Here is an 18926-nt window from a genome sequence, read left to right as displayed (position 1 = left end):
CTAATTTAGAGTGATGGAGTGTGGGGCCTGATCCACTCTGCTTGTGTTTATTCTGTAATACTGTCCACCATGCTAGTAAGTATCACTTACAAATTGCAGTCAAAATCATATGCTGTCCAAATTCAATTCTGTTATCAACATATAGAGTGATACCACTGTCGATGGAATAGCATTATCACCTTTTTTTTTTTTTGACATTTTAGCTATGATTAACAGATTAGAAATTACATATTAATTGAAAATGAAAATTATCAGTTACAATAGTCAGTTTGTTTTGTCCAACCATAAGTGCAAAACCCAAGTTATTCAATTTACAATGATTAAAAAAATTGAGCAAAGCAGTAAATCCTCATCTTTTTGAGATGCAGGAACCAGGAAATGTTGAGCATTTTTGCTGTATAAATTACTTTGATGAATAATTGATCAAACCGATTTATTAGTTTTTGATTCAGCACTAATCAATATATTGCTATTCAAAAAAGGGCTGGACCACAGTGAGTCTAATCATGAAATGTATTGTATTATTTTATTTTGATATTATCTCTGACTAACTATTTCATGACAGATAACTAACAATTATGCCTAATGCCCCAAATTTTTGGTAGCCAGTGTTTCTTTTTACAAGATTTAATACCCCCAGTCGTGTCCCTTCACCGATTCTGTAATTTCGTATCTACCTGGCTACTCTCACCTTCCCAAAAGGAGGAGGATGAGGGGAAGAGGGAGGGCTAATGCGCCGTGATGAAGTCAATAAATAAGGGAAGTGGAGACAACTCGAGTCATTGGATGTTCCGCATTTCACGTTTAACGTCCCAACATGTGTTTGTGTACAGTCGTGCTTTACAGTGGTGGTCCTGTAGAGAGCGGTAGATAGTTTTAATAAGTGGTTACACAGCAGAGCGCTCCCCTTACTGTACTGTGCATAAGCGGAGGGAGGAGCGAGCGTGTAGTATTGATTTTTTAGGTTCTTTCCCTCCTGTCGTTGCAGCCCGTCCAAACGCAACTGGAAGGCAGCAAAAAGGGGAACAAACTCCTCATTTCCACGCAAAAGCTTTGCAGGAAGGAGCTCGGGGAGCTGTGGGAAGAGGGAGATAATTAGATAGTACGAGGCGCCGCAGCTTAGAGGAGGACTGGGCACGGAGTGAGGGGACTCAGCGCTGCCGCTACACTTGTGCAGAAACCGGAGGAGCCCCGCTGACTTTCTCCCGCTTCATTTCCGCCTTAATGCCACAATATCCAACCGAAACTGGTGTCCAGACCGCGTGGGAGTAACCGACGGTAAGTGTCGTTATCAGGCTCGGCGTTCAACAGCGTAGTGTGCACACAGTTGTTTGGCTGGGCTAGCGTCAGTAGCCTGGGCCGGTTTGACAGATCAGATCAGCAGCCAAGGTACACACGGTGTAGCCTACTGTAAGTAACAGTAGGCAGGCTCTAACCTTGTTGGTCTGCAGCCATTCCGCTACTACTGTTGACGTTTGTCTCTGGTTAGTGGTTGTTGTCAATCAAACGATAACACTGCCGGATATACATAGGGTAGATGTGCTTATTTATTTTATTTTTATTTTTTTTAGTGCATCATGCTTGTACTGTGTGCTGCACACAGGCCCGAACTTGGACGTGTGCCTGCTGCACTCTGGCGCGCGCATGGTCCAAACACGCATGCACACGTGCACACACACACACAGGCAGATAGACTGATCGATAAAGATCACTAACTATAATACACCCATAGTACTCCTATAGGGAGCCGTTCAATTCAGTTACTTGACCCTAATTTGCTTTTCCTCTTTTTCTCCTTGAGGTGTAGTAGAAGTGATTTATTTTTTAAATGCAGTTGACATTTTTATTTCAATAACCTTTCCAGTAAGGTATTCTAGTGTTTATTATAGTACTATTGATCCAAATAAAGGCTGGTAACTAAAGTAAGGTTGTAAATAAAGGTCAACTTGCATTTGCTCATCTGGCATAAAATCTTTCTTAACCAAATTAAGTATGAACATTGGGTCATTAACATTCATATAATTCATCTGCATTGTTTATCATTGTGCATAATGGTCCTTGTGATGGTCACAGACTGGCATTCAGAGTTAATGACCCTTTTTTTTTTTGACTTCATGGTTATATAACTTACTGTATTATCACAAATGTCCAGTGCAGCCCAGATGATCACTGTCTGATCTTGTCAGTTGATACGCATCAGAAATTGCCAGTATCAGAACAGACTGTTCTAGTGAGGCGCAATGTGCATTGCATTAAAACAGTCAGGGTCGGATATTAGAGTACCAGACTGTGTGACTCAGTTGTATGAAAAAATGGTGTGCTTTAGATAAACATGCCCACAATATGCAGTCCAGCCCAATACAATAGGGTGTACTTTTTCCTTAAAGACAGCACTGCCCAGGAAGTTGCCATGAAATAAATGCACTGATTATATACTAACTAAAATTCTTAAGCCTGCCAGGAAACACTTTAATAACACAGCCTGATGTCCTGAAGGCCAGACTGACTGTTGACACTTGATAATTCACTTAGACCATGTGAAAATCCCCAGTGAAAATAATCTCAGTGCACGATTGAGCACAGCAAATCATGAATATATTGGTGACAGTTTGTTTAGTGTGTTCTGCAGCTGTTTGTGTGTGGAGGCCTTCATCACCACATTACAGCGCTGTAATAATTAAATCACTCAATGTAACCACTCTGCCCAGAGCTTTTTCAGGGTCTCCATTCTCAGTCGCATTCATTTTCACAGTAGTATCTTACACTGCTGCTGATAGAAAGTGACAGTCTAAAAGCTGTGTGCTCTTGCAGTTGAATCCATCAAGCTGGCAACAGAAGCATTTCCTCTGGCGCTCTGAAGCTTATTTTAAAAGGCAGAGTGTATGGATGTTCACATAAACAGGGTCTAGTGAACATTTTTTATAAGCTAGAATAAGTTCACCCCTTAATTGAAGTATTGGACTTTAGATGTCTTTTAAAAGGTTGCAAATAATTTATTCTCATATTACAGTATGAGTACAGTTAATCAGGAACAACACATATTTCTTACAGCTTTTCTCAATGTGACATCTTATAGAAATTGAACAAGAAACAACAGATGAAATTGAGTTTGGGGGAACATGTAGCTTTTTAACATAAATACTCAAGCTCAAAGTCATCTGGAATATTACATACACTGTCATTAATAAATAATGTTTCTGTCATTATTATGTAGATATATGGGGTACTAAACCTCTGCAGAGTCTGTACTGCATGTTACACAAAAACTGGCTAAAACAAAGCTAATTTATGTCAGATCAGCTGTTATGGCCCCAGATGCCCACTGTTCATTAATCATTAGCCATCAGTTTTAATCGCAGTGTTCTCTCCCTGAGTTGATTATTAGCCCTGGACAAATCCATTGAAGAAAACGTTTTCTCTAAGTATACACTTTATTTTTTCCCATTTCCTTTTATTGAAATGTTTTTTTTCATCCGTAGAAGGAAAGCAAATAGGAAATACTGACTCCTACTGAGTGATGTAACAGCGTTGTACATGAGAGAGCACACTAAGGTGGATGGGTGTAGCCCCATGTGACCTGGTCCAGCTCTTCTCTCCTCGTCTTCTCTTCCTGTTGGCTGGGGCTCCTTTAGGGGGCCAGGAGTGACCTTCTTCAGTCTCTCCCAGCAGAAAGCACCCCAACGGGCCTCTCTTTTTGTGACCCTGTTTCTGTCTGTCTTTCTTCCTGGCCTCCTTGCTCCTTTCCCTTCTCCTCACCCCTCCTTCTCCTCGTCTGCTCCCATCCCCTCCAATTCGCCCACGGTGGGGAAAAGGCGCTTAATGCTGAGAAACATAGAGCGTTTGCTTATATAACCTTGGCTGTGCAGCTGATGTCCTGGTCTGTATCTGTTGTATAATGATGTCAGAGCTGTCTAGAGAGGCAGAGGGCATGCTGGGTAGGCCAATATGTCAAGAGCTATTCCTGAACTGAGTGTGGTGCTGAGTGGGATGATCCTAGGATTTGCCTCCCATTTCCACTTCTTTTGTGACTCAGGATGACTTTGGAAGTTAAAAGGAGAATGATGAGCAGTTACACTGTTTGCCCATATGTCAAGCTAAATATCCAGAGACCTCTTTATCCTGATTTAGATTTTTTAGGTTTGAAAAATACCTAATAAATATACTTATTTGACCTTGGGGGGAGCTTATCACTACAGGTCAGCAAAAGTGACATATTTGTAGCTGATAATAAGCACAGCACAACATTTTATTGTTGCCTTTTCATCTGTACATGTATGTCCTAGACTACAATAGCGTGACATACCTTTTATCTTTTACCTTTATTTCTGTTTGACCTCAGTTGACAGCTACTCATTCCTGTAGAAGCTGGACCCCAAGGCGCTTTACCATGTTGCCTGTGTTTTTCCCTTAGACTAATTAAATCATAGCACCCATGTGCTATAGACTTGTAGGTTGGTTCATAGGATCTATTCAGCCACAGCAGATGCTGTCAACCAGAATGTCACATGATTATCACGCACTGTAACTGTGCTAATGGATTATATGGCAGCATACAGTTTAGCTTTTGTTTACTCACATACTGTATTTAGATGCATCTTATCAACAAAGCCATCTTATTCAAAGAACATTTATAGAAATGTTTGATTCAGTTTATTTTCATTTGAGCGAATAAATCTGCCCTTTTATGCATGAAGAGATTTCTCAGAAGGCAAAACATCAGGCGTTTTTTGTCTGTATATGCCTATACATCATCCATCCATCCATCCATCATCAACCGCTTATCCTGCGTAAAGGGTCACAGGTCGCCAGTCCATTGCAGGGCCACACACAGACAGACAACCAGTCACACTTACACCTAAGGACAATTTTAGGGTCAGCAATTAACCTAGTCCGCATGTCTTTGGACGGTGGGAGGAAGCCGGAGCACCCAGAGACAACCCACGTAGACACGGGGAGAACATGCAAACTCCACACAGAAAGGCCGGGGCAGCCCGGGGTTTGAACCAGCGACCTCCTATACATCATTATGCATATATAATAATCTGACATCTATTGCTGACAAACGTCCTCTTGTTCCACCAAATACAGTTCTGATAGGAAAATACAACAGTTTGTGCAGCTTGTTGCTTCAACTGCTTTCAGTGCTTATTCTTCAGCTGACACTTTAACTGACAACTTCTTTCAAGACTTCCTCTTCCAGTTTAATATATCACCTAGAATTCAACTGACATGTCAGCTATAATTAGTCAGATGAGTTGGCCCGGCTGATATATCTGCTTTAGCTTTTAGCAGATTAATTGGTATCGATATCTGACAACTCCTTTTAGCCTCTTTTTATGTATTAAAGTGAGTCCTGATTTGCCAAATACTATACAATAAGTATAGTATAGATAGCCAATCACATTTGTTTTGTCACTAAAATGTAGAGTCAAAATCATTGCTTTGCCCTTGCAAATATATAGCTGGTGGTAAGTGTGGTGTGGGATATTGTAGTTGGGTTAAATTCAAAAAAGATTATCGATCAAAGGTCATGTTGCCCACAGTACAAAATGCCCAGTTTGGGCTTTTAATTCTGGTGAAAAGATCAATATTAAGGCTGACTATTTTCATTTTTCGTGAATTAATGTTCGGTCTATAAAATGTCAGAAAATTACATTTAGCTGATGCTTTTATCCAAAGCAACTTACATATACATGTCAGAGGTCGCACGCCTCTGGAGCAACTAGGGGTTAAGTGTCTTGGGATTAGATTGTCCATCTAAGTTCCCAGAGCCCAAGGTGATTTCTTCATATAGCTTGTTATGTGCAGCCAACCCAAATACACTCAGTGTACAATTATACTAAAAAGGGAAAAGCAGCAAATATTTACATTTGAGAAACTGGAACCACACACAATATAACTGAAATTGAGTTTTGTAACACCCTTCTGCTACATAGCAGACAATATACATTAATACAGAAGCAATTATAAAAATGGCAAACAGAAATAAACTGTAATCAATGGAGCAGTGCTGAGGATGAATTTGAGCTTAAAAGTTTGATGGCTTGGGGGGGGGGAAAGCTGGCACCAGAAACCTCTATATCTCTTCCCAGAAGGCAGCAGGCAGCATATATATATCTATATATCTATCAATCAATCAATCAGTAATAATAAAAAGTAATGTGCATCCTCTAGCATCTCTGTCATAACCGAAATTCCATGCTTTTTCCTGCTGTAACATCTGGCATGTGTGTCCTCACTGGCAATTCAAACCTCATTAGCTGAGAAGAATGAGGCTAACCTTTCAGTGTGATGTCGTAGCTGGTTTGTGTTGCATTCAGAAGCCTGTGAAGCTCCACTGCTGATAAGCATGCTGTCATGGTGAACACGACAAGAGATTATCAGTGTGCTCTGCACCGGTCTTGACACAGACCACTGGGGGTCCTGCTGTCTTTGAGATAATGCAACATCCCACCGCCCCCAACACATAAACGCTCTTACAGACACATCAGATGTCAGCCAACAGGCTTTGAGTTTGTGGCTTATTCTCAGTTTGCCCCTCCCATTTGTCTTCTCTTAGTAGGTTAGGTTTCATTTTATCTGTAGTCGTTTTCTTTCAGTCGTTTCTGTTGCAAGTGGTTACCGGAGGCTCCCCCTTGTCTTTTATTTCTCTGTGCCACCACTGTCAGTCTCGGCTGCTCTGTCTCTCTGTAGCTGTCCCAGCCAGCCTGTGCTTCGGCGGCTTCCAAATCACCAGGGAAAATAATCATTTGTAAAATGGACTTTATTGGCCAGAGAAAGTAGTGAGACTGTTTTACACAGTCACACTTTTCACTTATTAAAACCAGTCAGCTTGGCTCTGCCTGGGTACAACTGGGGCTGCTCACAACTGGCTTTTCATCAACAGGAATATTTGGAACCCGGGCCCGCAAGGTTTATTTTTTGCCAGGGTGAAGCAGAGCACTTTACGAGGAGGAGTCCATCCCACATTTGCTGGCACTGAACGGCTTTCACTCCCTCTCTGTGAGAGCTGCTTCAATTTATGCAGTGGAATAGAAATTAAGTAACACCACATTTGCAGACATATTAAACAACCAGTTCCCAAGACAATAAATTGGCTACTTTTTTCTACACTGTCATAAACACTGAGTCGTGTGGCATACAGAGGGATTCCCTTCATGATGATTTGAGATTAAACTGGCAATAACAATTTCAGTATCTGTCCCTGAGGCAGAAAATAATCAGTTTATAATCAGAGTTCCCCAGAGGAATTAATGTGTGAAGTGAGTATGAGTCAGTTTGTGTGTGGCGGGGGGGGAGTTGAAGAGAATGGAATTGCAAGTAAAAGTAATAAAAAAGAATTGAATATTTACTCTAAATTGATATGTGTTTTGTTGCGGCAGACTCATTGTTAGATTATTTGTTGTATGCTGTATATACCTGTAAATACAGTACATCCATACATAGGTACCAGGGCTGTAGTTATTTTTATTGATTAGTCTTTCTTCGTTTATAAAATGTCACAACAAGTTCCCAAAGCCTAAGGCGAAATTTTCAAATTGGTTGTTTTGTCCAAAGACAAGTACCCTGTGACAACCGCAGAAGTTCCCCATGTGGACCAACACCCTGGTTAGGAATCACTGATCAACAGTATCACTATAAAATAACATTGCAAGTATGTGTTAATAATATATCTGTACTGGTATGCCTATTAATTAGAAAAAAGCATGTCTTTAAAGCTTAGGGATCGTGCTTTCAACCATAGTACAATTTTAATATGCTCAGTTATGGCAGGTTGCTTCTTTCTTGCTGTTATTGTACAGCTCTCCTATTAATTTACAGCAAACTGCTTCCCAGTTGGAGAATGCCCCAGATTTGGGTCACATGTCTGGTTTTCACAGTGGTCGAGTCACAACCTTGGCTGGCTGGGGAAACAAACGTGAATGAATGTGCAAGATATTCCCCTGGCTGAAGAATTAGACTTTAGTTTATGTTATGACTGTCTGTGAGGTTAAAGATCACTTCAGAGTTTAACTGAGCGTCTTTGAAGTGTGACTGACGGTGACACAGTCTCCGCCGGCCCCCTCCTTAACTGCCCACCAAGCACTTTTCTGTTTGAGGAAACTTGTTCTTTTTTTGACAACACACCAAAACCTTTCTGAAGCTGGAATCATTTGTTCGCCAGTGGCTATTTTCCCTCCTCAGGTTATTTGGAGTGCATTGCTGCAGAGAGAAAGTGAAGTCGGCCACTTGTTGATTCAGGTCAGTACATCTGTTGAAGGATTCACACACATTCCTGTGTGTATGTGTGAACATCAGAGTGTAGAGTGGTTTGTCAGTTGCTGTGTGAATAATAATGAAATAGCTAATGATAGTGCCGGAAATTTTCTGCCATAGCATAACAGCTACAGGTTGGTACGCTGTTTGTTGAAGGGAATGTTGGTAACAGGAAACACAAGTGAGTCAACTGTTTGTTGATACTGCGACGCCAAAGCTGCTTTTGATGACTTTTGCTTGATTTGTCACCTTTTCTTGATTATTATCTCAAGTTCCTGCAAAGTCACACACATTTGACATTTGAGACTGTGCTGTTTTTTTATTTGTGATGATAGTGATTAAAAGATAATCCAAAAAAAGAGATGGTTAATGGGACCTGATCATTGTGATTCTTTGTGATACTTCATTTTAAATTTTAACATTAATTTAGATCAAGAGAATGCCTTGATTGAAAAATGGCGATATTAATTCTGTCCATGTCCCTCTGTCCTTGTGGCTTTGTGGACAGAACTTTGCGGATGCAACACCAACCTCATCTAGAGTGGCACTTTAGAGGCATGGTTCATCTGAAAAAATTTTTTGAAAAGGGGCAAAGTGACCTTTTTTAATCTAAAGCAACTAAGCGGGCTTCATTCGTTTGTCCATATGGATTTAACCTTTTAAACCTGTTATTATAAACTCATGCTGTGCAGCCAAGCCCATCTTACATGTCAGACATTTGGTTTTCAAATGTAGGGGTTTGATGGTTTAAAAAAAATCATATTGGATGTAAACTGAATGTCTTTTGGGGTTGGACTATTGGTCAAATAAAACAAGCATTTTTTTTAATTAACAAAGGGAAGATAAAATTGGGGAAAAAAACTTAGGGTTACTAAATTGAAAGTGCTGCTGTTTGTGCTGCTTCATAGTTAACTGTATTATAAAGTATTATTGAGAAGAAAAGCATGTAATTCAAATGCCAGTGGTTATTCTTTTCATAGGAGGCGTGACTTGCTTTGGAGTGATATTTTAATGTGTTCACGGTATGATTCATGTGAAAGGTGTGTACTGGATTGTTGAAAGGGAAAGTTGTGTAAGTGTGAAACGAGCAAATAATCAAAATGAACATAATACAAATCCTCATCAAATAAGGCGACTGCACAATGACATTCTGTTGCTTATGAACATTGTGAAATTAAGCCTTTAAAAACTTGAAGTACTGGTTTGGGAGCAATGTGGGGAATGTAAACAATCATTAACATAACACTGTAAAATCACAAAGCCTCCTATCCTCTACACAACCTAGATATTTTCTTATTTAATGCTGTATTAATCCAGGGATTTGCCGGGTATTTTACCTGAGCCAGGGAGCGTGTTTCATCTCTACCTGTTAGTGTTTGCTTGCCAAGTAGATGAAGAGCTACACACTGGGAGGTCCAGAATGCCAACTTAATGCCAAGCGCCCTGAGGCTGTGAGTGTGTGTGTGTGTGTGTGTGTCTATGCATTGGTCTTTGTAAAAGCATCAAGAGACTTTGTGATCAGGCAGGCTTGAACATTCCTAATCTAAGATGTTTCAACTGCCGCCAATCAACAAAATCTGGCATACAGTAGACATTAGTGTCTTCTTCAGTTTCTTGCAGATTTGCAAAGTAACCCCCCTCTTTTTAAAAATTTTTATTTATTTTTTTACACAATTGCATGTGTCAGAACTGTGTTCCATGTTAATGCCTGTGTGTGCGTGTGTGGGTTTATGCAAAGCTGTTGTGTGAGCACTGTTGTGCTGCAGCGTCTCCGTGTGTTTGGTGTGGAGGACAGGCTCATGTTTCCTTCAACATAGCTGGCCTGGATAGTAGGAAACTCAATCGGCAAAGTATGAGGCAATCACTCTGCGATTAGTGTACACTACCACTCGGCAGTAGCTTTGGCCCGTCAACACTGGACACAGAAAGTCAGGGAGCTTGTATGCAAGTGTTGTACACTTGCACAGCCACTCATACAAGTGATATGCAAGCATGTACAAACACCCATTCACACCACCAGAGGCACATCAAAAGAAACCTTCAGGTTTATAAGCACATGCAGGCAGCTATTCTTAGTTAAAATATTATTAATCAGGCTTTTAGAGAACACCACCCTGTTAAGAACACATGGTTGCATTATTCTCAGTGTTTGCGCTAATGAGATTCATTTACAGTTCATTTTTCACCCAGCCAGCTCCCTGTTTGTACAGCTCTGTCTAAACTGTCTCCGGTGAGTGGTCAGTGCTGTGCCCAACAACAACTGTTTGACTTTGTTTAATGCAAGATGACAATGAGTGAAGCAATAAGGTGCCATCAGTCCTGTATAACTGTAACAACTTCCTGTAGCAAAACAGTTGTTTATCAAGTTTTTCATTAATGGCAACAAAAAATATTTTTCAGTTATACTCATTTTAACTTTGACATGTGGAATTTGTGTATTTTGATAAGAAAATATTTTATTCTATTGTTGGCAGATACGATAAAAAGAAAAGCGCTGCTGCAGATGATTACAATTATAGCAGACCACTTTACTGTGTATATTGTTCAGCCCTTGGCATTCATTTAAGCATGCACATGAGCAATTGTTTCTTGTTATCTGCTCACGCATATTAACAAAAATAGTATTGTACTTCTTTGTCCGTGATTCTAATCTTTCCAAAAACACAAGGCGGCTTCACAAGATAAAAATTGAAAGTGTCACAAACGAAGTGTAAACTTGTATCAGTGTTTTTTTTTGTTTGTTTGTTTTTTGTAATTTAATTAATTTTATAGGACAATAAATTAAACACTTGTCAGATGAATAAGAACATGAAAATTTTACAAGGGTGTAAAATTATCAGAGAGGTCTGCAGTGCATTCATTGAAGATTTGGCTAGATGGAGGCCCAGGGTGACTGACGAGGGTGACAAGTTGGCCGGGATTTGACGAGAGGCTCCAAATGCTGCTTGTGTTCTCTCAGCCGTGTCCCTGACCCTTGTCCAGGTTGGACAGGCTCCAGCTGGTCCCCAGAGCAAGCTCTCCCTACTTTCACATCTGCAGTCCTCTACTGTGCCAAGGCAGGCAGCGCTGACCTTGCTAACCTTGTGTGTGTGTGTGTGTGTGTGGCGGGGGGGGGACCTATAAACGGATAACATCAGAGCGAGGAACTAGCATAAAGGGTGAGATGGTGCACGGATCTTGTGACGGACTGTGAGTTCATATATTCTGTATGTGCCTATTTGTGTGGGTATCATGTGAAAGTATATTGTTTACACTCTATTGCTTCTCCTTGTTATTTCTGAATGTGTGTGGGTGTATGTTCGTGTGTTGGGAGACCCTTACCTAACACGGGGATTAGTTGAAGGCAACCCCTGGCCTCATCTACCCTCTGCCTGCCCGTGTCCGTCCCCTTGATTGTCACTTAAGCATATCTCCTCTGCTACTCTGCAGTAGCTACTGAACATTAACTTAAAGGGTCATACCGGCTGTTTTGCATGGCTTACCCCATTAAATACAAATTTAGTTAATTTTTACATTCCCCTCAATAATTTTTTTAATCATACCATAAGATTTCCAGGTTTCCTTTGATTTGTATTTCAGTATGTTATTAAAAGGTCAGTTCACCCATATCACATCAGTCCAGTGCCTTCTAGCCATGACGGTTTGGTTTATTTCAAATTTATCATTAAAGTCACAGTTTTTATGTAATCTTACCCCGGTATTGATTCTATTTATGGTAGTCAGTTTTTCAGCAGTTGAACTTAAACACATAAACTAGGGTTGGCCTGATAGACGATGCCATCGTCCATTGGCGATGGCTGACAGACAGGCATTGTGATTGTAAAACCCGTAATTGTCGATATCGAAAGATAAGAAACTTTTTATCATGATAACATTTTTGGCCATAGTGTATAGCCCTACCATATATTATTATATAATGTGAAAATGCTAATATGCACCAATGCTACCAGGGGAATTCTTGTCATCATTGTATATTTAAGTTTATATATGTATATAAATATATGTTTTTGCAACAGTTTTATTATTCGAAATGTGCACCAGTGCGTTTCCAGCAATTGAATAATTGATTATTGAACCGCCTCTGTCGGAACACAGACATCTCATTATGCATACTGATGAACACATACTGCACATGTGCCTGCCTCGTCTAGGGTACGCACACAAAGTACGCATAACAGATAATGTAAAATCAAATCAAAATGGTCAGTTGAAGCACAGGATGGTGTGTTTTCTTAGATCAGGTTGGGTATGTGGGTGTATACGCGTTTCAGTGTGTAGGTTTGGGTCATGTGGCACTCTGTTTTATAGAAATACACAGCTTTCTGCAGCTCCAATGAATCTAAGTCAGAACCACTTTACTGTAGATTACAGGAAGGAAAATTAGAGAGAAAGGAGAGGGAGAGAGGGAGAAAATGGGTCAGACATCTGAGAGCAAGGCATTCTTTTTTCTGCAAGGGGTGTCAAGACATCCAACTGCACCTCTTTTTCTTGCTTTCTCTTTCTGTCTTGCATGTTTTCTTTTCTATTGCCACTTTCCCTGGCCAAGGAAAAGTGCAAAGAGAGGAGAGAGTTATTATGCTTGGCATGTCTGCAGAGGACGGGCTTTAATTTGGACACGGCCCAGCTGATCAATCTCCACATTGGCTCAGTTACAGCTGTGTGTGTGTGTGTGTGTGTGTGTGAAAGTCCATGTGTAACAGCTAAGCTTTTAAAGTATGCAAACCAGCAGATTACTCTAAAAGTAAACCATGCTGGATTAATCCCGTGTGGAAATGACTTATTCTATACACAGAGCTGTGGAGGAACAATGAATTGAATTAGAGCTAGAATGACCATTAATGGAATTCATGCTGTGCCCATCTGTAACAAATAAAATAAAATCTGTCAAAATAAAGGAAATTAGGTTTATTCTCTGTAAGGCCGTCTGGACACCATCATCAGCTGAGGGCCTCATATGGAAATGTTGCATCCTATAGGTGGCACAACTGACATGAGTAATTTTAATGTGTCATGGTAGCTTGTAAGCTGATTAGGTAAGGAGCTCTCTCTCACTCACAGATGAGCACACATACTTCGATTTACTCTTGAATAACTGAGGGTAATTTGCATAATATGCAAACAGATGGATGTGATTCAGCGGGTGGTTTGGCAAAGTGTCAGTGAGCCTGCAACATTTCCTGTTTGAGGCCTTTCTCTGGCAACGAGAGCGCTTAGCCCACATCTATTAGAAAGTTGCAGTTGTATGACAGCAGCTCTCAGAAACAGACTGGAGCCAGGGTCCCGACAGAATTCGTCTAGCAGTGAACCCCCTTAAAGCAAGAACATTATTTAGTAAGGGGAAAAAAAGTGAAACACTACAGTTTATTCATACTTTTGCTTTTGCTAAGACACTAGGACTGATCATTTTCTCAATTAATCATTTCACATAGCCCAAGGTGAAGTTCTCAAATGTCTTGTGTTGTCTGAGCAAAAAAACTAAATTCAGTTTACAGTGATACAAAATAGAGAAAAACAGAAAATCCTTACTTTAAAACCCTGAAACCAGCAATTTTTGTTTTAAAACATGACTTAAATGATTATTCAGTGACCAATAGGTGCCGATTAATTTTCTATCATTTGGCTTTAGATGAATCGACCAGAATTGTTGCAGCTCTAGAAGAGGAAGAACATGGGGAAAACACGGCAAAAGTATAACTGGACTAAAGATTTCCTCCGTATATGATCGTGTTTCCTTTTAAAATGGGAAAAGCTTGATAATATGAAGCTTTTGACCAACAGTTCTATCCCAAATGTCAGATTTCTCTAAAAAGATTAACAATGGTCGCAGTCTAGTTTTGGGAGATGCTGTCATTATTGTTTTTATTGTGAAGATTAAGCATCACAGACTGCCTACACAATGTTGGTCTGCAGGACTGGCGTACACATTTATTAGACACGATCTCTGACTAACTCACAGAAAGAAAGGGTCAATACTTCAATAAGTTTTACAGCTTTACATGAAAACATAGAAAGTGTATATCCTAATCCTGACTTAATGAAATGAGCTTACAGGTGTTTAAATTATTATTTTCAACAATAATCCTATAGAAAATATGCTATATATCTCACTTTTAAGAGGAATATGGCAGTGCAGATGAGCAGGCTTGGATAAATACTGTATTGGCCTGAATATAAGACAACCTTCCTTTTTTAGACTTACTGAAAATAAGAGATACATTGACAACAAGGGGAACAGTGCTTCATGAATTTTAAATGAAATGCAGTATGAAACTAGAAGAGCACTGAGAGTGCAGACTGCAGACCTCCGCCAAGGTCAACAGTCCAGTCTTCTATGATATGCAAATCTGCAAGCCAACAACTTACTTGTCTCAGTGACTGTCAGTGGTCACACATCATCATTGCTCAAAAGCAGGAATATTGATGAAAATGGCTCATATTCTGTCACAGTGATCTCTGTTCCCAGCTTATCTTTTATTTGCTCAAACAAATGGCTGAAATGATGTTTGCTTAAGGTGTTATTTTACTACTGTGTGCAAACACACAGACACCCCTATCAGTGTCACCATGACAAATGAGGGGCAATATATGGACCGAATGCAACAATTTTTTAATACCCTTCTTTCAGTTATTTTCTTGATTTAGAAAAAATTCTGAGGTATTTAATTTTAAATGTTGTCTAAAAACAAGCATCATGACAAGAACTTTGTCTGGTCTACATGTTGAAAAAAGTTTAATTCTAATCAGAAGCTGTCTGATGAAAGTAAAATTTATTTATATATAGACCTTTCAAAACCAGGGTTATGAATTGCTTTACAGAGGGATGGAGGTAGCACAATAAATACAAAACAGTGAAAACAAACGGTTCGTGGCATCACTTGCAGAGGTTGAAAGAAGCATGAAGAGAGTTGACAATTGCTCTACAGTAATAGAAACAATAAAAACAAAACAATTCCATGGCATCATGAATCAAAACTTACTGAGCATGAAAACTCATGTACAAAAACAATTAGAAAAAAGATAAGTCTTCAGCTGTGACTTAAAACACTCTACGGAGTTTGTCGCCCTGACTTCCAGGGGGAGACTGTTCTACAGCCAGGGACCCAAGACAGCTAATGCACGGCAAAAGAGGTTACGAATCTGGCCAGACATCCCTTTGGCAGCTTTTGGTACTTGACAGGTTTTGATTCTTGCTTTTCAATGTTGCTGTACAATTGGCTTCTGAACATGACTGAATGTTTCCTGTTTCCTATTTGCAATACTAACCTGTATCCTTTGTCTGTTTAAAATAAAACCGGGCATATTCTGTAGCTTGAGTGCTGTGCAGTTTAACCCTGCCTCCTAGCAGTTGGCCGTCTTACCAGTCCCATCTGTGTCAATGCATATTTATCCATCTCTGAGAGGCTGAGAGCTGGTTTAGCATATGGATTAGCCAGAGCATCAGATGCATGGCCAGTGACCACACTGAAATGCCATAGCTGGAGAGACATTGACCTGAGTACTTAGATCTGAGTTATGAAAGAGGTAAGTTGTGCCCCAGTCTCTCAGTAATAATTCTCAAATATACAACCACCCTGTGACAAAACATACAGCTCCTACTAGTGGAGTAAATTTACAATGAAAAATCATTGTTTAAGTGGGTGTTTAAAACTTTTTGACCTCGCCAGTGCATTCCAATAAAAAATAAAGCTCTTAATAGGCTCCACTGCCTTCAAAAATGAGGTTGCATGAGTGTATTCACAGTTGAAGAAACATGTATTGAACAATGTGTTTTGATATGTGCTGTTTTCCCTCAGCTGAAAAGCAGTTTCTTACAGTATCAAACACTCATAAAAAGAGTGTTTCATTAAGGTAACTGCGAAATTGTTTGAACATAAAAGAAGAATACTACATCTACTAGATTTCTGCATTTAGCAATTATTTGTTGTCCACTTTAAAAAAAAACATTGAACATGATTTTACAGACTATTATTAAAGTCTTTAATAAAAACCCTTTGAATGTGTTAAATGCCAAATACAGAAATTCAGTATGATATCACCCGCACAGCTTCTATCAACTGACTTTGATTTGTGAGACAGCGGCAGTTGTGTGACAAAATCACATACCAAAAGGCCACCAATCCTCTTCCATGTTTCTTTTGATAACACAGCTGAGAAGCAGTCACATCTGTGTGCATCCAAGAAGATTTATATCATTTATCTTCTCAATGCAAGATAGGAGTGGCCTTATGTGTGTCGCCTGCCAAGTCAGGTGGAAAGGTGAGAATGGTATAGTGCTACTTGGCTGAATATCATCAGATAATGATACAACCAGGAAAGATGTATCTAGTATACCAGAGACGCACAGGAAAACTAAAGGAAACTAACACAAATAGACTTGTTGAATAACAGGAAATGAATCAGAAACATTTTGAAAATATTTTAGGCTTGCCTTGGCACAAGTATTTGTCACTGGTGTTGACATTTTATTAACTACATGTAGGGCACATGCATGTACATCTATAGATCTAGAGAAATAGTCCACTATCAGATACAAGACTGTGTGTAGCAAGGTTTGAGGTGTCACTGTGGTATCAGTCATCATAACACCTCTAACTTGATGATTGATTAATCAACTCACCAACAAAATGAAGAGAATGAAAGCCATTTTAGTTGCAGCCCTATTATGTCTATTTCTGAATGTTGTTTGTTCACATGTGTATGCTGCATATCTGTGTATTGGTGTGTTTATCCAACAGTGTGCATGTGTTTGTGTGTGGAAAAGCCACAGGTGTAAAGCATTATTCAATTTACCTCTGCCAACCAATTTTTCTTATCCAATGCAAAGTGGCACATTTGGTCCCGTTCAGTAAAAGATGATTGAGATGTACAATGGAATAGAATTTACTAGAGCCCGATTTGATATGGGATTTTTAAGTCTGATACCGATTTCGATATTTGAGATTTAAAAAATCTGATAGCCGATATATTGGCCGATATTGTTTTTTTCCCCATTATTGAAATAAACAAAGATTATCCCTAAAATGTTGTTATGTTGAGACCATACCAACATACCATGACATAATGCAGTAAAAAAATGTATTGTTAGAAATAGTACTTTTTTTAACAAAATATATTAATGTTTTGATAAATAAGAGTCAAGAGTCAGAAAGCAGCGTTAGCTGCTCGTTGCTAAAGTTATGTTAAATAAAAAAAGTTACGTTAAATAATATTTAGACGTAATTAACTAGTGAGAACTAGGGAGAACTAGTGCATTTCTCATCTTCACTTTAATGATATTTGATGAGGTGTGACAGTTAAGTATTCACTTCTGCTGCCAGGATTGTGACATCTGGAGTTGGAGTATGAGTGATAACAAAATCCAACGTAGCCAAGCTGTCTGGTCAATGTTACCTTTCTTTTATTGTAATACTACCTCAGGTGTAAATAAATAGGCCTCGTTGCATAAAGAGTAAAGTAGCCAAAGAGATGATTAAGGGTGTACCTGGAATAATGTTTTCCTGAACAGACTCCTGGCCTTTATCGTCTAGCAGCGTTCGTAGTATAAACTCCCTTTGATTCCTCTAGCCAGACCTAAGCCTAAAGTTAGACACTTCATTTGGCTAAAGGATTAGCTACTAAGCCCTTTAGAGGTAATCTGGTCACATGAAAATCTGACATCGGTTTGCATAGACAAGAAAACCTTGCACCTCCTTCGGGGATTTTCCTCTCTTGAACTCTGAGACTCCTCCCATGTCATCCCTGACTTGGCAGTACAATCATGCATCAGTGGCCATGTGGATTTCCTTGTGCAGAACTGCAGCATTCTGTAGTATCTGGCTAATTCATGTCTCGCAGCATAACTCTGTAAGCCTTTTCACTCTCCTGAGTGTTTGGCCTGGTGGAAGTTTCTTTTGTTTGGAAAGATGTGAAGGAATCACATATTGTTTGTTCTGGTTACAGAATTCCATGAGACGTACTTTGGGATAAAGGCTGGGATCAAAAAGAAACGACACTGAAGTGAAGACACCTGACCACCAAGGTAAGAAATGTTTCATAGCTTTGTGCACACCTCTGGAGGTGACATATTTGTTGTTGAGTCGCTAATATTCCTGTTTCAGCACAAACTTGATTAACTCTGAACCTAACTGTGAACCTATCAGTGGGATCTGTGAGTGTATAGTTACAGTGATACCTTGATAGAGTCACAAAGTCAAAAAACCGATGCGGAGCTGGGGTTGGTTTTGTTTTTCCATGCTGGAACGCAGTGTCGCATTTCCACAGGTGCAGATATCGAATTTGGTTTTGGGGGGGCTTCTGTATCTACAGTGCATTTGAGCTATACAGCACATATGTACAGAGCAGAGAATCTAACAGTCAATAACTATACATGTCAGATTAGAGAGCAAAAACAGAAAAGTAGAGTGAATTTTGGAATTAAATTGACCAGAAGTGAAGCATAAAGCACATACCTTTGTCTAAATCAGACGGTAAATACTTTTTCTCTCATGTGTGCCCCTTTTGTGTGCTTTTCACACACAATTTCTCCATCCAGTGCTTTTAATGACCCAGTCCTTTATTCCAAATATCAGACACGCCGAATTGGAATTTTCTGTTTGTCTTACAGAGGAAAAATAATTAGTCTAATTTTATTTGTCTCCGCATTGGCTGGCATGAGCTTTCAAACAAGCCAG

The 18926-nt window shown here is 39.6% G+C and overlaps 1 protein-coding gene across 1 annotated transcript in view; it reads left to right on the top strand.

Moving 5' to 3' along the window:
• Positions 1-674: 674 nt before the first annotated feature.
• The window catches only part of LOC119916405 (thyroid hormone receptor alpha-like), a gene marked incomplete at its 3' end in the record, with an annotated part of 107639 nt that continues 89387 nt past the window's right edge, over positions 675-18926 (top strand). Inside the window, 2 exon segments of the mRNA XM_038736402.1 lie at positions 675-1278; positions 18196-18274.

The sequence above is a fragment of the Micropterus salmoides genome, unplaced genomic scaffold, assembly GCF_014851395.1.
Source record: "Micropterus salmoides isolate LMB-PRFRI ecotype aquatic unplaced genomic scaffold, ASM1485139v1 Ms_hic_scaffold_21, whole genome shotgun sequence".
NCBI classification, from domain to species: domain Eukaryota; kingdom Metazoa; phylum Chordata; class Actinopteri; order Centrarchiformes; family Centrarchidae; genus Micropterus; species Micropterus salmoides.
Note: the sequence above shows the minus strand (reverse complement) of the source record. Positions and strands in the feature narration are given on the sequence as shown.